Raw genomic sequence first — 5639 nt, 5'->3', positions numbered from 1 at the left:
CCGTGTTGTATGCGAAGGTCACATACGGAAGAATGGCGTCCCACGTCTTGTGTTCGAGATCGACGTACTTTGACAGCATGTCGGCGATCGTCTTGTTAAGCCGCTCGGTGAGGCCGTTGGTCTGTGGGTGGTACGCTGTCGTCCGGCGGTGGCTGTTTGGCTGTATGCCAAGATCGCTTGAGTTAAGTCGGCAGTGAACGCCGTTCCTCTGTCGGTGATAAGGACCTCCGGGGCGCCATGACGTAGGACGATATTTTCGACGAAGAACTTAGCCACCTCGGACGCACTGCCTTTTGGCAGGGCTTTTGTCTTGGCGTAGCGGGTGAGGTAGTCGGTAGCTACCACGATCCACTTGTTTCCGAAAGCCGACGTCGGGAATGGCCCCAGTAGGTCCATACCAATCTGCTGGAAAGGTCGGCAAGGTGGATCAATTGGCTGCAGAAGTCCCGCTGGCCTTGTCGGCGGTGTCTTGCGTCGCTGACAGTCCCGGCATGTTCTCACATAACGAGTGACGTCGGTGGTAAGACGTGGCCAGTAGTACCTTTCTTGTATCCTCGCGAGCGTGCGAGACACACCGAGGTGCCCTGCCGTGGGATCGTCGTGCAGGGCCTGCAGGAGTTCTGGTCGCAGAGCTGAAGGCACCACAAGGAGGTACTTAGCTCGAAGCGGTGAAAAGTTTTTCTTTTGTAGAAGACCGTTTCGTAGAAAGAACGACGCAATTGCGCGCTTGAATACCTTCGGGACTTCGGCGGTCCTGCCTTCGAGGTATTCTATTAGGGCCTTAAGTTCCGGGTCGGCCCTCTGTCGTTCAGCGAAGTCGTCGGTAGTTATCGTTCCTAAGAAAAAGTCGTGATCCGGGTCGTCGAGTAGCGGTTGGTCGACAGGCGCACGAGAGAGACAGTCGGCGTCGGAATGTTTTTTGCCGGACTTGTAAATGCCAGTAATGTCATATTCTTGAAGTCTCAGGCTCCACCGTGCGAGGCGACCTGAAGAGTCCTTCAAGTGGCTAGCCAACAGAATGCGTGGTGGTCGCTGACAACTTTGTAGGGCCTGCCGTAGAGGTAGGGGCGAAATTTCGACGTAGCCCGGATGATGGCGAGGCACTCCTTTTCTGTTGTGGAATAATTTGCTTCTGCTTTAGATAGCGATCGGCTGGCGTAACTAATAACGCTTTCAAGTCCATCAGCCCTCTGCACAAGAACGGCGCCAAGACTTATGCTGCTTGCGTCAGTATGTATTTTTGTTTCGGCGAACTCGTCGAAATGGGCAAGTAACGGAGGCGTCTGGAGGCGATGTTTAGGCTCCTGGAAAGCGTGTTCCTGCGGCGTTTCCCACCTAAACTCCACGTCGGCCTCGGTAAGGTTAGTGAGAGGATCGGCGACGCGGGCGAAGTTTTTCACAAACCGCCTATAATAGGCACACAGGCCCAGAAATCGGCGCACCGCTTTCTTGTCAGTTGGCGGCGGGAAGTTGGTGATGGCGGCTGTTTTTCTTGAATCGGGACGAACTCCATACTTGCTGATAACGTGCCCCAGAAACAAGAGCTCCTCATACGCAAATCTGCACTTTTCTGGCTTCAGTGTGAGTCCGGAAGTCTTGATGGCTTGAAGTACAGCTTCAAGGCGCCGAAGATGCTCGTCGAAACTCGAAGAAAACACGACGACGTCGTCCAAGTACACAAGGCAAGTCTGCCACTTCAATCCTGCCAGTGCTGTGTCCATAACGCGTGGAAAAGTTGCAGGTGCTGAGCAAAGGCCGAAGGGCATCACCTTAAATTCGAAGAGGTCGTCCGGTGTTATAAACGCCGTCTTCTCTCAGTCTCTTTCGTCGACTTCGATTTGACAATAGCCAGTCTGGAGGTCCATTGACGAAAAATACTTGGCGTTATGGAGCCGATCAAGTGCGTCGTCTATTCGTGGGAGAGGATACACGTCCTTTCTTGTGATTTTGTTCAGGCGGCAATAATCGACGCAGAAACGTAGGGTCCCCTCCTTTTTCTTCACTAACACCACGGGGGATGCCCATGGACTCTTGGACGGCTGGATAATGTCATCCCGCAGCATTTCATCAACTTGTCTCTTCATGGCCTCACGTTCTCGCGTCGAAACCCTGTACGGACTCTGACGGAGTGGTCTGGCATTTTCTTCGGTTATGATGCGATGTTTTGTGATTGGGGTCTGCCGAATTTTCGATGACGACGAAAAGCAATCTTCGTATTGCAGGAGCAGGGCCTTGAGCTGTTCTTGCTTATCGTTCGGAAGTCTGGGATTGACGTCGAAAGCTATGGGAGGGGCTTGGTTCCTCTGAGCATGTTCCGCCGAATCGGCGAGGGCGAAAGCACTGGCGGCTTCGACAATTTCTTCGATGTATGCGACCGTTGTTCCTTTGTTCACATGTTTGTACTCACTGCTGAAATTTGTGAGCATAACCACACTCTTAAAAAAATGGAGTGACGTACTCTCCATTTAGGGAGGAACGGCGATGTCCCCAATGTTCGTCTTCAAATAGAGAAACGTTGCTCCCTCATCCACGGAGAAACACGTTCCTCCTTATGAAAATCAACATGGCTGCCCCCGGGCGAAGCGAGTAGGCTTAGCAAATGCAACCATTCTCAACTGGTAAGGAGTACACGGCACTGAAAGTTACAAAAAACGGTCCCGCTGAGCTTGATATTGAACGAAATTATTATAAAAACAAGCAGACGAACCTGTGGCGGTGAACACATCGCGAAAGAGAACGATGGAGCAAGTACGTTTCGTTCGGTCAGCGAAGCCACGTTCACTCCGAAAGACACGGTTTCTGCAGAGCCCTCACCTGAAGAGTGCATGCTAGGCTTGCTGTATTTATTTCTCGCAGATTCACATAGTGTAGCGACGTTATCCATGCGCTTACGGGTCCGCAGGTCACGAGATGTGCCTCCAAACCGTACACTCGATCGCAGCGAAACCATTCCGAATCCGTAGTGCAGCTTTGATAGATAGATGTTCAACGATATATAAATGGCTGGAGGTGTGAGAGCGTCAAAGCAATGAAGTAGGGAGTAGGTTGCGCCATCTGGAGGGATTGATCAAAGTTAAAAAAAAGTTGACTGCCGCGACGTTTGTTGGTATTACCCACTATCACGGCTCCCTTGCGGATATTTTACGCATCAACTCATTCAAGACCACTTACGGACACCGAAAGCCTATTATGTGATGATGCAATCTATATAGCTACACATGGTCACATATATAGTACACAAATAGTAAGCAACAAGTACACTAGCGTATACGCTAAAGAGTACGCAACAAGAGCACAATCAACCGTTCAAAACCAACAGCTCACACCTCGACGTGTTTACTTTTTTTTTCTTTATTGCCTTCTTGACTACACGTCAAGCTAATATGACAATCACTATTACACGTGTTTCATGCGTGACAACGCGTCAAACAAAGATATTACATCTTCATTGCAGTCGGTAGTCTTATACACATCTCGCACTTTTTACTTACACTCTACTGTGAAAGCGTGCCAGCTTATATAGCGATGAATTTCAACTGACCTGAGTGGCACAGGTTACAAGTAGGTTTTCTTACACTTTTTCCACGTTTTTTATCAATACCACAACATGCGCACACGTAAATGTATTGTATCTGATGCTTAGGTAAACCTTAGTTAATCCATGGTTGCACAGTAATGAACGGAATAATTACTAGAGCTTATCAGGTTTTCACGAAGGCGGATGCCCCAAGCCGTGCTTAGAATGCCCACGGCAATTCGAACGCTGCGTCATCTGTCGACCACTGCCACAGTTGCTTTTTTTTTTCTTGAAGCCTCTGAGAGTGCAAACACTTGCCACGCGTTAGCCATTTCGGAGGTCACGTTTTTTTTTCTTCTTACTTGGAGAGGGCGCAGCATGCAGACCAAACTTTGTCTTCGTCGTGGTAGGTGTTCTGTGGTCACGTCGACCTCGTTTAGTTGTTTCGTCTTAACGTTTGCTTATATTCTTTTTACGTGCGTACCACAAGTGTGGCCGTTAGCCATGGATATAGTACACCACTAGCCCTTCAATGACAATGTTTTAATGCGGTAACGACCGTCCTAGCAGTGTATAAGTACGTTACAACGCGGGTCTTGCGAGATGAATAAGCGATGACCTCGCATCCGACGGTATTTTTTCGTGAGCCATGACAGTGGCTGTTGGCGTTGCGGGAGCTCTCATACTTGAGTGGAGGAACTATCGCTGCAGTGCGCAAGTTTACTATAACTTTATAGAATGTTGTGCCTGCATACTTTTCTGTTTCAGATGCCTCTCGCGATTCGCCTCGCGTGTCAACTTGCAATCATAGTGCGTGCCACAATTTTGTTGTTAGCGCTGTGGCTGTGGTGGTTATTACTCTGGATTCGGAATACTCTTTTCACAAAGGTGAGTGAGCGTTAGTACTTACTTGCTGTGCACAGCTGCTACTAGAAGTGCATTGTGTGTTGAGTTTCTCACGACAAAGGAGAATCATGGACGAGAAAGACATACTGCTCGCGTGCATAATTCCTTCCTACTTCTCAGTGCTGGCATGGGCAATTCAAAACGAATGCGATTGAGAATTTGATTTAACCTACAGAAGTCATTGGTTCACTTTTCACAAAAGTTTAGTTATGATGATGTTTAAAAAGTTTCTGATGGTTGTAATCTAGTCTGGCGAATAAACGCTCGGTGAAACTTCGCAGCCTGTTTCTCTTTGTGCTTTCACCTGCCGGGGTAGCATAGCCTTATTGGGTGTCGTGTGACTATGCTGATGGACGCAGGTTCGACTTCCGGCCACGGCGGCCGTATTTGAATGGGGGTAAACTGCAAAGAACATCCATATGGCGGTAGTGGCACGTATAACTCTATCAATTGTATATGATCGTACTTTCACGCATGGACTGTAGAGTGGTATCAGGTTTCCTACAATATAGAAAAAATAAGTGTGACGCTTTTTTACGCGCCTCGTTGAATTCACGAGTGCTGTTGGTGTCGTGCGAAACTAAAAATGCGTGGGCTTACCAACTATGTCGACACCGAAAAAAATCATTATTTTTTTTACACTCTAAGGTAATCGATAAAGCAAGACTGCTTGGGAAGCAGAGCTCCTTGTATTCGTGACAAATTGGTAGTATGAAACAACACGAGACACACATGGAAGTGTGCGGAGCATCGTGCGAGTGCCTGACGATAAAAAAAAGAGAGGCTTTTACTCTATACTAATAAAACAAAAGAAAACGTCATTCCTGCATTGCTTACAACAATCTTAGGTTAAAGCAATCGCTCGCGACTGGCCGCGGGCGGCTATAGGCTTGGCGTGCGCATGCGCGCGAGCAAGACCCCCGTGATTGAGGAGTAACTTGAACGCTGAAGGAGGAACGTTGCTCCTTTGGTCCTTGCCGCGAGAGGGCGCGACGGGTAAAGCGCCCGAAAGGGAGGAAGTCGCTGCGCCGAAGGAGGAACGGAGCCCGTTTCTCCATTCTTGCTCCCTTTTTTTTTAGAGTGCATTGCTTTGCCTCCCTGCCGCTCTGCAATTCCTCTTGCGACGCAAATATTTCGGGTGACCAACAGATGCTGACTGCCTTCAATGACGCCTTCCAAGTCAGGTGATTTAAGAGCGCCGACTGAAATAATGACG

The sequence above is a fragment of the Rhipicephalus microplus genome, chromosome 2 (assembly GCF_043290135.1).
Source record: "Rhipicephalus microplus isolate Deutch F79 chromosome 2, USDA_Rmic, whole genome shotgun sequence".
NCBI lineage: Eukaryota > Metazoa > Arthropoda > Arachnida > Ixodida > Ixodidae > Rhipicephalus > Rhipicephalus microplus.
The sequence above is the reverse complement of the archived record's forward strand: the minus strand, read 5'-3'. Positions refer to the sequence as shown.